This window comes from Callorhinus ursinus, unplaced genomic scaffold, assembly GCF_003265705.2.
Source record: "Callorhinus ursinus isolate GAN/ISIS: 27379988/994484 unplaced genomic scaffold, GSC_fseal_2.0 scaffold12, whole genome shotgun sequence".
NCBI classification, from domain to species: domain Eukaryota; kingdom Metazoa; phylum Chordata; class Mammalia; order Carnivora; family Otariidae; genus Callorhinus; species Callorhinus ursinus.
The window spans coordinates 46774727-46790351 of record NW_027397074.1 but is presented as its reverse complement, the minus strand read 5'-3'; the positions used below and the strand labels follow the sequence as shown (position 1 = coordinate 46790351).

The 15625-nt window shown below is 37.0% G+C and overlaps 1 protein-coding gene across 9 annotated transcripts in view; it reads left to right on the top strand.

The window, feature by feature from the left end:
* Positions 1-15625, top strand: part of PDE1C (phosphodiesterase 1C) — a 648442-nt gene that overhangs the window by 598564 nt on the left and 34253 nt on the right. The gene's annotated exons all lie outside the window — the stretch shown is intronic.

Below are 15625 nucleotides of genomic sequence, written 5' to 3'. Positions count from 1 at the left end.
CCTAGCCAGACCCTGTTATGGGTAATTGTTGCCAGATATCATTAAACCCAAGTCAAGTTAACACAAGCCAGAAAATGTACAGTAGAGGAAAATAGTGTTAGATATAAACCCAGCACCTGGACACCTGGCCCATCCTGCATTCAGTGACTAGCCCATCTGAATTCCTACAGCATAAAAGTGCAGAATAAACTAAGTCCCAAATCTTTAACATTGGCTCTTGTTGCATTTTTATATTGTGCTGCAAATATCTGTTATGTTGTTGTCATGTGGGAATTGTGCATTACATTTTATTACCTTCATTAAGCCCTTTTATTTTACCTGTGCCCTTTATAATTGAATTGTCCCCAAGTATTTAAAATAATTAACAGCTTTTTTAAAAGCAGGGTGTGGGAAGGGGTGAAGAGATACTATGTTCTATTGAACAAATAAATGTAAAGCTTCATTATTTGGTGAACAAGATTCTTGATCCCATCAGACAGTGAACAGGGTGCAGTAAATAAGGAAGAGACATTTTCTGATGTCTGTTCCTTTTCTCCTCCAAAACTCTAACTTTCCACTGATTCAAATGGGTCTGGTATGTTTATACTAGCAAGTTTACACACAAACTCGCACATGAACAACTTTGTATTTTAATTTCATTGATGGGGTAACATGACATCAGTCGTTCTCACTGCTTTGATATCATAACGACATAGATCACTGGGCTTTAGTTACTTATGCTATCTTAGCCAAAAATCTTTTCCAGGACTAAAGCTATTCTTGGTGTCATGAAGTGGAAAAGATTTCGATCAGTCTCATTTATCTCTTCACCTTTGGTCATCAAGACTCTCTACTTTAGGAAAAATTTTAAATAATACATGGATCAGTGGGTACATTGATTTTTAAAAGCTATCTAGTAACAACCACATACATTTTGAACATTTCTTTTTAATAGATCCTATTACATTTGATGACCAGAGGGAGTCAAACTATTTTTAATGCCTCTACCCCTAATACAGCCCCTGGGAACCAGTAGTGACCAGTTCTAATTTTTGAGAAGGAGTATCCAAGCACAATTCAGTGCCCAGTTGACCAGACCCACTATGGTTTGAAGTTGCAACATTGTACGCATTCAGAAAGAAACCTGATGGAAACAGGACCACAGTTGGTTATTCCCAAACTCCATTGAGCTGAGGCACACACAGAAGGAAGGGGTATGTGCCAAAAGCATAAATTGTATCCTGGCATAGTGAACACATTGCAGTTGTACATTATCTCTGTCAGGCTACTGAGGTACTACTTAGTATCCTGCAGCACTGATTTTTTGAACTGACTTCAAAGAATGAATATCCTTTGAAACTACCTTGTTTACTCTTAGGGAGAAATGTACTAATAAAAAAAGATTGAGGCCTCTGAGCCAAGATTCTCTCAGTGCCTAAACTTTTACAATGTCACTGGGAGACTTGTGGGGTGCCAGTGAATGAATTATTTTCTGTGTGTTTTTAGTCATGTTTGAAACAGCATAGCTCTTGGACCTGTCATAATTTTTTATAGTTGCCCAGAAATATGAATTTGCCTTTAATTTTATTTGACTACAGAGATATAAGAGATAGCAACCATTTGTGTCTCTCAAAAGATTGATTATAATTAGGCCCTACAGGGTTATTTGCCAAGTTTCAGAGAGGGAGTTCAGCAGGCATTTCTCCTTCACTGAATGTTCTGGGAATTGGAATGTTTAAAGGTGTTCATGAAATTGAAAAGTCAACTATGTAGACTGAAAAGAGTAGACAAAAGACTATTTATGGACCTCTGCTTCTGCCAAAGAGGACTAATAAGAATTAGATTCACCCTTTCACCTGAAACCATAATAATCATAATAAAAGACAACTTATGTGGAAGAACAGTTTCCAAGATACTGGACATCAAGATATGAAGGACAGTGATCTCCAAGAAACAGGAAACAAATGAAATAAATCCTTTGATTGCTCCAGTTTACTCCCTTGAGAGGGCTTCCAGGCAGCATAATGAAGGGGAACCCAGGCAGACCTGATGGACCCCTTGAGTTGAAGAGTTGGATAAGGATCCAGGGAGAGCCATGGTGGCTAAAGTTAACAAGATAAAGTACCAGAGAGGAGAGAGCTGTAGAGATATAGAACTCCAGAGATCTAAAAAGTAGCCATTCATCAGAGTACTGAGTGACCCATACAGATAGGAAACTACCTGAGATTAGGAAAGAACCATCAAGAGGATTAGGGGGAATGGTCCTAATGTTCACACTTCATATAAGGCAAGAAAAGTGCCTATTCCCACTAACCAGACTTGAATACCTCATAATTTAAAGGGAATTGGGTAGAATTCACCTAATTGTCTTATTTTATTAGTGGGGGAGTAAATAGGTGTAGGCTAAATGCTGCTTTGGTCTTACCTAATAACCCTTGAAAACAAGACATAAAAGGATCCCCAAGTGTTTCCAAATAACTGCACCCCAGAGTAAAGTTCCTAGGTATATATAGAAATACAAAAGTATCCAGTACCCAGCAAGGTAAAATTCACAGTGTCCAATATCCAATCAAAAATTACTGGATGTGCAAAGAAGCAAGAAAATACTACACATAGAGAGAGAGAGAGAGAGAGAGAGAACAGAAACAGAAGTTAGAATGGCAGACAAGAACATTAAAGTGTAGCCTATATGTTTGGAAGTTGATTAAAGACGTGGGAGATATAAAGAAGGGAAAATCAAACTTCTACAGATGAACACTACTCTGATGTGAAAAACACACTGGTATTAGCTAAATAACATTGGATGAGATTAATAATAAGTACAGTGGATGAGATTAGACATTGTAGAAGAAAAGAGTAGTGAAAAACTCTCCACAATGAAACAGAAAAAAAAATTATAAAGAGCATCAGTGAATTGTAGGACATGTTCAACAGCCTAATGTATGTGTAACTGGAGTCCCTAACATAAGAGAGAGAGGAGGAAAGAAAAATATTTGATGAAGTAATTTACTTGGGCAAAGTAAATTTTGCCCAATGATGAAAAGTATAAGTGCACAGACTCAAGAAGCTTAGTAAAGCCCAAGCACAAGAAATTTGAAGAAAATTACATCAAAACATGTCATAATCACACTATTCAAACCAGTAATGAGAAAATTTAAAAATATAGAGAGGAATAAAAAACTCATGTGCAACTGAACAAAGCTAAGGATAATTGTAGATTTCTTATCAGAAACAATGCAAGTAAGAAGACAGTGGAACAACATCTTTAACATGCTGAATGAAAAAAGAATTTGATTAAGAATTCCATACCCAGCAAAAATATCTTCAGATATAAAATCTGAAAGAATTCATCACTGGTAGACCCCACACTACAAGAAATGTTAATGAAAGACAGTAGGATAACTATGCCAGTTGGAAATATGGACCTGCACAGAAGAGTGAGGCACATGAAAAATGGTAACTAGATGGATAAATATACAAGATTTTTTCTTATCATTTAAATCTCTTAAAGACCATTGACTATTTGAACAAAATAATAATAATACATCATCTGATTTATAAGATATACAACTGAGGAGCACTGTGTGGTGCATTCGGTTAGGTGGCTGACTCTTGGTTTCAGCTCAGGTGGTAATCTCAGGGTCATGAGATCAAGTCCCATGTCGGGCTCCATGCTCAGCGTGGAGTCTGCTTGAGATTCTTTCTCCCTCTCCCTCTGCCCCTACTGTGTATTCCCTCTCTCTCAAATACATAAATAATAAATCTTAAAAAATAACATATATGACTGAAATAGCATAAAACAATAGCATAAACAGACAACAATAGCATAAAAAGCTGGGAAGGGAGAAATGGAAGTATACTATTATAAAGTTCTATTATACATGAAGTGATATAATATCATTTGAAGATAGATTGTGATAAATTAAGAGCATATACTTTAAACTCTAAAGCAATTAAATTAAAATACCAAAGCAAAGACATGTAGCTAATAAGCCAACAAAAGAGATAAAATGGAATTGTAAAAATACTTAATCCACAAGAAGGTAAAAAAAAGATAAGGGAACAAAGAACATATGAGACAACTAGAAAACAAATAGGAAGATCATAGACTTAAAACTAAGCATATCAGTTATGACGTTAAATGTCCTAAAGACTTCAATAAAAAGGCAGAGATTTTCAAATTGTAAAACACAATTATAGTCTGCCTTTATAAAAAAAGACACAAATAGCCCAAAAGTAAAAGGATGGAAATTGGTATACCAAGCTAACACTAATAAAAAGAAAGCTTGAACGGCTGCATTAATATCTGACAAAGTAGATTTCATTGCAAACACTGTCACCAGAGTTAAAGAAGTTCATTTCATGATAAAGTTGTCCGTTTATCAAGATGATATACTAATCCTTTTTATTTATGCACTGAAGTACATAAAGCATGAGTGGGGGGAAGGGCAGAGGGAGAAGCAGACTCCCCGCTGAGCAGGGAGCTGAGGGCTTGATCCCAGAACCCTGGGATCATGACCTGAGCTGAAAGTAGATGCTTAACCAACTGAGTCATCCAGGTGCCCCCTGCAAAAAAAAAATTTTAATCAGAGACATTATCATTCCTCTCTCAATTGTTGATAGAATAAAGAGATGTAAAATCAGCAAGGAGAGGAAGATTTGAACAACACTACCAACCAACTTTACCTAAATGGCATTCCTAGAATACCCAACAATAGAGAATACACATTCTTTTCAAGTGCACACAGAACATTTATCAATATAGACCAGATTGTGAGATATAAAACAAGTCCCAATAAATTGAAAAGGATCCAAGTCATACAAAGTATATTTACAGGTCATAGTGGAGTTAAATTGGCATAAGGATATTCATATTATTTTATTATCCTTTTAATTTTTGTAGAATATATAATGACCTAATCTGTTATTTTTTTATATTGGTAATTTGTCCTTTTTCTTTTTTTTTCCCAGACTAGTCTGGCTAGAGGATAATAAGTGTTATTAATTATTGTTGTTAATATTCCCCATTGTTTTTCTGTTTTTATATCATTTATTTCTTATCTTTTTATTTTTTTTTTCTTCTCCTTGCTTTGGATTGAGTTTGCCTTATTTTCTAGCTTTTTTTTTTTAAGGTGGAAGCTAATGTGATTAATTTGAGATTTTTTTCTAATGTAGGCATTAAGTTCTATAAATTTCTCTCTAAGTACCACTTTAGTAGTATGCCATAAATTTTAACATGTTGCATTTATATTCACATTTAGTTCAAAATACTTTCTAATTTCCATTTTGATTTTTATATTGATCTAAGAATTATTTAGAAGTGTAGTGTTTAGTTGCCAAATATCGGGGGATTTTCCAGAGATAGTGGAAATGTAAGTCCTCTCCAAACTGATCTACGGATCCATGCAATGGCAATTAAAATCCTAGCAGGTTTTTTTTTTTTTTGGTAGAACTTGATAAACCAATTCTAAAATTTATATGGAAATGCAAAGCACCCAAAATAGACAAAGCAACTTGGAAAAAGAAAGGAAAAGTTGGAAGACTAAAAAGTAGACCTTATTTGAGACTTACTATAAAGCTGTAGTAATCAAGGCAGCATGGTATTAGCATCAAGATAGACAAATGGGTCAATAGAATAGAATAGAGAGTCCAGAAATAGATCCATATGTACACAGACAACTTATTATTGACAAAGGGCATTCCATGGAGAAAGGTAAGTCATTAACAAATGGTGATGGAACAATTTGCTATTGATATGCAAAATAATTACCTCCTATATTTTACATCATATGCAAACATTAAAATAGATCATAAACCTAAATTGAAAGTGTAAAACTATAAAATTCATGGTTAAGAGAACAGGAGGAACTCTTAGAAATCTCACATTAGGCAAAGGTTTTCTAGGTATGACACCAAAAGTACAAACCATAAAAGAACACGTTGATAAATTATACTTTATCAAAATTAAAAACACCTGCTCTTCAGAAGCTTCTATTGGGAGAATGAAAAGACAACCCACAGACCTGGGGAGAGAATATTTGCAAAGCCTATATGTGTTAAGGGAGTTGTATCCAGAATATATACAGAAACTTCAATGTTCAATAATAAGAAAATAAACAACTTAATTAAAGACATGCAAAAGATTTAAACATTTCACAAGGAAGAGATGTATAGCTAGCAAATAAGTACATTAGGGAGATCATAGGCATCAGTAGGGAATACAAATTAAAAGCCAAATTAAAAACCATATTGAGAGAAAACAAAACAAAACTTATATATGGGGAGATGATTTTACACTTGTATATTATATTCACCTAATAATTTCTTAGCTCTCTACTAACCTTTGCCTGTCAGGACACAACTTCGTCAGCTCATTTCCTTATAGACACTCTTTCTGCATATTTCTTAAGTTGCTCATGGTCTTGTCTTTAGGCTCTCACCCAATACAGGAAACACAAAAGGTAATAGAGCCAATATTCTTGTTAGTTCACGTAGAACGACTACTTGAGATTAAAGGTTTCTTGTGTACATTCATGCAGTTTACCTGTGATGTGATTCTTCACAAGACTGGTATCTCATGACCTTGACTTGCTACAGGGCTCACAAGAGTCAACCGAAGAAATGAATGTGTTTTTCCTGTTTTCTAGCTGGCTGATCCTACCAAAATAGTTTGAAAGTGGGTAAATAAATGGAATGGAAGACTTTGACTTTGTTAGATGCCTTTGTTCTATTATAATAGATGCACCAAGTTATTAATAAAAGCAGCGGAAGGATATAGTCTGAACCTTTACACTTGAGTTGTACTTGATGTTCTTATTTTTCGGGCTAACATTGAAAATATTTTGTTAGGGGCATCGGGGTGGCTCAGTCATTAAGCGTCTGTCTTCAGCTCAGGTTGTGATCCTAGGGTCCTGGGATCGAGCCCCATGTTGGGCTCCCTGCTCCGTGGGAAGCCTGCTTCTCCCTCTCCTGCTCCCCCTGTTTGTGTTCCTTCTCTTGCTGTGTCTCTCTCTGTCAAATGAATAAATAAAATCTTTAAAAAATTTTTTTTTAAAAAGAAAATATTTTGTTAGTTGCCTAAAGGGTGGGGTGTCATGACTTGCTTTTCAGTGGAGTTGGTAGTGAGAGATAGATAGGGCCTGCACAGGCCTGGAGGTGTGCCCTTCTCTGCAAATCCAGTGAGGAAACAGTCCAACAGCAGGGTGCCTGGAGAACTGAGACACATGTCTATCTTCACAGCAGAAATAGTTTCTGACTTAGGTTCATGTTCAGAGATTTGAGAAGCAACAAACACCCTGGCACATAGATCATTATTCAGGAGGCATGCATTTGCTGAGACCATCATCAGTTTTCAAGTCTGTATAAATACCTGTACCCCAGTATTCTCTTCTCAGGGAATCATGCTCACTTCATTCTTTCTTCCAAATATTTTTCCCCCACATTACTCAGGACAGTGGTTGTTAGGCTGTCTTTATACACCAGAATAAAGAACTCCCCTATTTCAGACCCCTCGAAACCATAGCTTGTAGTCAATGCCTCCTTTTATTACCTCATTGTTCCAATCTATGCTGTTTCTTCCCTCGGGGCTTCTTAATATCACTTGGAGCTAATGCAGAGCTATAGAAACAATTGAACACTTTGATCCATCTTCAGTATACTCAAATTTGAATCAATCCCATATATCCTACCTAGCCATGGGGGACTTTATAGGCATTTATATTCATTTAACATTTTCTTCAAGTTTTGACAGATTGATTTGTTTCTAAACAGCTGTCAATATGATTTTACTCAGAATTCTAATGGGTTGACAAGTCTTAGAGGGCAGTGTCTTAATGGCCATCTTAGTTCAAACTTCTATAACTTCTATCCCAATTTATGTTGCATAAGGTACACATTAGACAATTTGTTGTAGGAGAGGTTATGGAATCTTGAAAATTCTTGACATAGGATTTGTGAAGTGAAATCCATTTTGTGGATTTTCATTCATTTTGTTCTGTATGTAAGAACTATCTTATCTGGAAAAAAACAAGCAATCCCTTCATTTGGGAGCCTACACTATATGTGATGATGTAAGGAGACCTGCTGATCAGCAAGAATTAGCAAGAAGGGCTCCACACAGTGGCAGAGGAGTTTCATATTGACAGTAAATGAAGAGTTGGTTATGCTGCAAAAGATTTGTTGACACTAACACCAATACTCATAACCAATGTATGGTTTTGACTGCTAATTTACTGATGTACAATATGTACACTGAAATACTCCTGTCAACTGGCCAGTCAGTGGTTTCTTTCTCCTGAAGGAAAACCTACCTGGGAACTCAAATCATATCGGAAAGTTGCTTGACAAGCTGAGAACATAAGGAGAGTTTGTGGATGAAGTGTGACTTCAAGGTAGAATATCTTGATACATCTGTCTCAACCATTGGGATAGACTTGCCAAGAAGAACAGATGGGGGCCATCTTGCATGCCCTGTATTCTGACAGTGCGAGAGGCATTCCTCCTTGGCACCTCTCTTTCTAGTTTCCTTTTCGACCATACATTCAGCCATCAGATAGGTTCATTTCTTGGAGTAGATGTTCATTCTTGTTCACTTTTAGTTGTTCTTGATTACATTTCTGGACCTTAATCTTGAGGAAACTTCTTTGTTTTTAAGGCATTGTTTTTGATTCCCCACCATCGGCTACCAGATTTTCATAAGCTTTATACATCTCCAGAGGTACGCTCAGATCATGAAGTGTGATGAGTAAAAAGTTCTGATAACACTAGCTGTTACCCTGTCCTTTCCTCTCACATCCAAACAGTGCTACTATAACAATAGCCTTGAGTCCTTCCTAATTTACTTTAAGAACAAAACCTGTAAAACTTCAGTATTTAACTGTTTTTAGCAATGAATGATTTGCAGTACACCTCACTATTGATCAAGCTACTGAAGTCAACCTCTGCTGTTTCAAGGTAGTTTCTACAAATAGTTAATCCCACCTTTTGGGTTTTTTACTTGTTTCCTTCCCAGAGGAGAATATTTTTTTCTTAGTTCTGGGAAGATATTCCACTGTAGCCCTTTATGCATTGACAAAAAGAAAGCCTATTTCTGTAATGAAGAATTTTCCCTCAACGTGAGAATCCAGCATCCTTATGAGTTATTTTCCATGACTGTACAGGGACCAAACATCTGGAGTCCCCTGAGTTCCAGTTAAGATTAAGTCATCATAACAACACATGTTCTGATTAATATCCCATTTCCCTTAGCCATTTGTCCATGAAAACTCCTGTGACCCATTTGCTTAACAAATTGATGTGTATGTATTAACATATGGAGCATCAACAATAAGGAAATGGTATAGTTTAGCAAGAAAAGCCATGAAATATTTGTTTTTCAAAACATCTTATATCCTTATTTTCTCAAGTAGTGAGATAACCCAAGGGTCTAAACCCTGCACTCCAATGTCCCTGTCAAAGGAAAACTACAAAAGTTTGATAAATGGAGGAGAGAATTGCAAAATTATTTTTTAGATGCCTGTTATTCTCATGTATCTGGATAAAACCTCACTAATTAGATTTAAAGGGTTTTGTTGCTAAAACATTTTGATTGAAATACTTGTGTTATTTTCTAGTTATTTTCAGAAGCTGTGCTGTAGGTTGACCCAACAAGAGTTATTGTGAGTTCAGCAATGCTGAAACCCAACATAATTGTTTTTTGGATGGATTTGGGGGAAAACTATTAACCATTACATGATATGTGGGTAGGAAGTGGTCAAATGGGGTGAACTAAAAATGTTCCTGCTCCTTTTACTACCGCCTTATACTCTTGAGAGCATGGAAGTACAAAACCTATTACTTACACATGGTTCTAGCTTCAATGAGTCACAGTGAATCGGAACAGTTAGCTCTTTTGGTTACAAACATCCATTTCAAACCAATGTATTTTTATATACTTTTAGGTTTAATGAATATCTTTGTGCTTCTCAAGGAGGGTGCATAATAGATATCCTCAGGATGGATTATAAAGGAACAGGTGACATGCTACTACTATCATCCTCCTGTATATTTTTGTGCTTTTGAAATTCCCATTTGTAGTATCAAAACAGCAACTGAAATATATATGTATATACACATACACACATATACATACATATATATACATATATACACACATATATATGAAACATATATATAAACAGATATGGGATATATTATATATAATTGTGTAAATATATATATAGCATATACATACATATGTATATTGCATAGGTAGGTGATATAATCTATATAATACAATGTAAGATTGGTGTGTTTAAAATAATTAAATTGTGTTATACCAAAGAAAACTTCTAAAGTCAATTCATGCTTTTTACATAGCCATTTAGATGCCAGTCTCTTACCGAATAACTACATAGTAGAAATGTCAAATAAAAGTATATTAGGTACACTTTGGTAATGATAAAATTAATCTTTTTAAACAACTTTTCCTCTGGAATTATTGGTATATAAGTTTTCATTGTTTCACTTTATCTTCTAGACATTTCATTACACTCAATGTACCATTGCATTTTTAAAGGAACCCAGTCTTACAGAAAGGATTATAATTTTGGAACTGTGGAAAATGTCATTGTTTTTCCCTCAACACTGATGTTCAGGATTAAAAATAACTTCTTAGAATTCATGAAATAAATATTTATCTGTTTTCTGCCTAAAATGTTAGATTTTGTGAGATTCAACACGGGATGGGAGGAACACAAGTAGCAATGCATTCCTCAAAAGAAACTCTATTAACATTATAAAAAATTCTTTAAAATAACAGCTGCCTTTGCAATAAATATGTGCCAATTCCAGGAGCTAGCCCTGTCTACATTGTTAATGCCATTTCTTTTCTAGACACCCACACACTAGGGGAACTGTTAAAAATGCAGTATCAAGCAAGTATCAAAGCTTCCTCTTTGTGTTTATTCTTAGCATTTTCCACAGAAGGGCACCACGAACTTCAAGTGATGACATCTGTATTTCATAAGTATTAGCCCTCTACAATACATGCTGTTTTTATCTTCTACTCTGGAGCCACAGTGAAAACTTGAGAAAAAAATATTTGTTTTTTCTTTCACTTATTTTGAATCTTATATTGCTTTCCCTGAACTAGTAAAATTGAGAAAAGCATGAAGAACAGTCATAATGTTTCAGGTCTAAAATTCCAGCCTCACTTAACTTTTCTGAAGGACTTTCTTGGTCTCTATGGAGGACTTTCTTGGTCTCTGACTTCCTGTTGGCTTCAAAAACAGCAGATTCAAAGACTGATCAGAAACAAAACTTAAGTATGCAGACAACCCTAGGTCGTTTCACCTGCCCCAAAGAGTGGTAGGGGCTGTTGATGCCTGATATTTACTTACCTCTGAAGAGTGGGCCAGGCCCTGGAGCACTTGCGGACTTGAATGTTTTCATTGTTTCTTTAGGGGTTAAAGTACTAATTTCTTTTTTTTTTTTTAAGATTTTATTTATTTATTTGACAGACAGAGAAACACAGCGAGAGAGGGAACACAAGCAGGGGGAGTGGGAGAGGGAGAAGCAGGCTTCCCACGGGGCAGAGAGCCCAATGAGGGGCTCGAACCCGGGACCTTGGGATCATGACCTGAGCCGAAGGCAAGACACTTAACGACTGAGCCACCCAGGCGCCCAGTACTAATTTCTTAATAAGAGAGTAACAACAGTAAAACACCGTGGGCAGTGTGGGGCAGAAGAGAGTGAGTTATTCACAGATTTTCAGTTTGGAAAGACCATGCTGTGTAAAGGGAAAGAGCAAGCAGAAAAGTTAGAGAATAAAACTTTAATACCATCATTATTCTCAGTAATAGCACAGATGTCATGGATCAAAAGAAAAGAAAATATTGGGCAAAGGTTGGAGCTAAAAACTGCCATCTTTTGTTCTGTTTTTATTCTGTGTATTTGGATCAAATGGGTACATTTTAAGAGCTTGGCATGTTGGCATAGGCAAGGTTTCAGGAAGTTATATTCCCATAAATTTACTTACTCACTTATTCTGTTTGTCCATCTGTTCATTCATCCATCCATCCATCCACCCATCTATCTTAGCAGGGCTGTAGCATTAATATTCCATGTGGTGAAATTCACTTAGAATAATCATACTGTAATCATATCCGTTATCATTTGGGGCAAGGAGAAAGCAGGCAATATATGCTTTTGGATATTTAGTGATAACCATTTAAAATAGTACTTACGACCTAAAACAGTGAAATCTGTGCCTGGATAAATTCTATCAGCTATATCTAAAATAATGTTTGTTTGTTTCTAGCATTTCCTCATTATTAAAAAACAAAACCAAACCAGAACCCACTTATAAGCCCCACAGAAATTCTACTATACATCTAAAATTGGGTTTGGTTTTGCCACATTTATTCTTCCTTTCCACTGCTTACTGTATTTTGTTGTTTTCACAGAAAGTTGACTCAATACGGAGGCAGCTATGGTAGAGTTTCTGGAACCTGAAAATCTGGTTTGAGTCCCAGCTCTGTTCTCGGCCAAGTCAGCTTATTTCTTTGAGCTTGGATGATAGTTGAATCAGGCTGTAAAAAATCAAAACCAAGAAAAATGAAAAAGAAAAGTGTTTACAGTTGTTTTTCAAGCCTGGTGCCAGATTCCTATGAGGCCTGCCTCGTAGATGATCTAGGAATAAACATTATGACAGATAAACACATTTTTAGAGTCAAATCATGTTAAATCGAAATTTAAGCCTCTTCTTAAAACAATCATCTTTAAACAAAATGGTTTCATACAGCATCTCCACTTACCTGTAGGAGGAGTAGCGTGGGAAGTGTAAGATAAACAAGGCCACACTGTTGTCATTTTCCACCTCCTTTTTCTCCAAATGAAGTTGCTGAAACATTTTTTGTTCATTTCCGTAGAGTAAATACGTTTCTGTGAATTCATACAGCATGTGCCTCAGGATTCCGAGCCTCTGTGGCTGCCCCTTTGTGAGACATAAGAAGTCTTTGGTCAAAGGGTGGGTGGGTGGATGGCGCTCGCCTAGATATTTTCTCGAATTATCCCAAGTTAGGTGAAGATATTTTCCATTTCTGCTTATCAGCCATAAAAAGGTGGATGAGTTTCACTGCTTTTTGTGGCCTCCAAAAAGCCAACATAGATTTACAATCAATGGAATTCAAAGACCCTAGAACAAAAAATAATCCTTCATCTCAGTTAAATACCGAGTGGCCATTTACTTGTCTTCAGGAAATTATTTTCATAATACTTTGTGGTCTTACCCAATTTTAGCTTAAAATGCTTATCCAACTTTAGTTTAAATTGAAAACAAAGACACCAAGCCACACCACAACAAAGCAAATATAGGACACTCAGTGGTGAGGGGAGGAAGTGTGGAGTGAGTGAGGAGCAAGCCTGACTTACAGAGCATGTCAACGCCACCTGCACAACATGTGCCTCTTCTCCGGGACATTAGTCTCTGCAGTGGGGCAAGTTCTTCAAAGGAAATACACATTTTTGACATATCCTACCTTGCTCTTGAATAAAATATAAAATAAATACATTTATGATTTTCTTTTTAATTTTTATTTCCTGCTATGAAAAGATTTTCAAAAAGGGTGGCGAGGGACTTCCTACTCATTGTTATGCTTCTGTATCTGTCCCATCTACCTGATGCTTATTTCATTCACTTCCTTTCAGTTAAAAAATAATTTGTTGAGCATGTGCAATGCGTCAGACACTGTAATATACGCAAAGAATTATGAAGATGAGTGATGTTTTCCCTGCCCTCAAGGAATCTACATCTTGCAGGTGGCTGTGATATGAGGCACCTTACAGCAAGTGCCCTAAGAGATTTATAAAGGGAAGCTACTTTTGACAGAGCATGTGTTTGGGAAGGCTAGGACGGTCATTCGGGTCCCAGACCCAGCTACAAAGTATCTTTTACTGTTGGTTGTACTTAAGGAACACATGTTCGTTAGACACATGTTTCCTTTATTCACCTCTTCCCTCTATGCCTTGACCAGAAGACTGTGGAGGGGAAGGTGGAGATCCACAGCCAGGTCACTTCTCATCTCACTCAGAAGCAATGACTAGAAAAGGAGAAAGGTCTTTCAAGAGCCTTTGGGGTCCGTTCAGATCCTAGATGGACTTCTTTCCACCTCTGGAAACCCCACAGGCTGGACAGCTGGCCACCATTCATGGAGGCCATGTGAATCCCTTCCCTTGTTGGCTAACTGAGGCTCACTGGGTATAACAGTGGTCCTTGTCAGCTCTCCCTAGCATCCTTCCAACCAGTTGGTCAATTATTGAAAAATCAACCTCAGACTTATATCATCATAATAAAATTGGGTTTTATATTTGAGGGCGTGGGGACATCTCCTAAGGTGGTTAGTGCTATGATGATTGAAAGGAGTCTCATTACATATGACCTCAAACGGATAATGGTGGGGCCAAAGCACTTAAGGAGGAGTGCTGCCTGGCACCTCCCACCCAGACCAAATTGCGCAGATGATCAGAATCAGGGGGAGGTTTCTAGTCCTTGATTTCAGCTTTTGTTTCACCCCTTTCCCTCCCTGGGAAGTTCCAGAGAGGCAGCTGGTCACTTCCCTCACTGCCAGTGCTAGCATCAGAGTAAACTGGTCAGAAGTTTTTCTCTTTTCTGTTACTTCTGCTGAATGGGTGAAGGTGCTGACAGAGGGTAAACATGCATGGGACTGGAATGAAGAAAGGTACAACAGGAGGATTGGATCAATGGCCCCCGGAAAATTGAGAATTGAGAATAATTAAAAAAGATCAGCTAGGGCTCTCCTATTTCTCAACTAGTTCACTGCCTAATTTCACCTAAGTCTCCTTTAGGACAGTATCTTAGCCTTTCAAGTTGAATATGAAATGTTCCTTATCCACTAATGACTCCTAACATTTCTGTAGGTAAATGGTGTAATCCTTAAAAACTAAGCCACTGTACTTCTCTCCCTTTGGAGCCCCGCACAGGAGGGAACCCTCTCTAACCATAAGGCATGATGACTTGCAGTCCCTGCAACATTTATGGGAAGAAATAACATGTTGGTTTTTGTTTGTCTGCTTGCTTTTTAGAAATTCTGTCCAAGCCTAGTGAGCTTGCATGGGGTAGAGTATGCCAGGTGGGGGAAAAAAAAATCCACTACTGTCTATTTCCATTAACTTAGTCCTGTTTCCATCTTTGTCTTCTTCCTCCACCACCTCACTCTGGGTCCAGTAGAGAAGTCAGGTGATTTACCCAACTGCATAATGATTTCAGTTGGGACACATCTTGCTTTAAATCTTCTTGGGGAAGCTTCTGAGGGGGAGGTGGGTGTGCAAAAATTCTGAGAGAGGAATATTGCTTCTGGTATGGAAATGGTTGGGATTTGATGAATCTATTTCTTCCAATCCCACTGACCCCTGAGGCATATTGGCCAGACCTGGCAGTCACTGTCATCTTGGTTGCAAAATAAGGTATTTTAGTATCCATATTGCATGCACCAAATGTTTGATAATCAAGTTGAAAGTAACTATGAAGATTTCGAATGTAACCAGTGTTTAAAATTCTCCACTGAGAGTTTCCCTTTATGAACAGAGCAAACGGTGCTACAAAGGAGATAGCACTGACTAGTGTGGAAATGTTTAATTGATCCTCCCC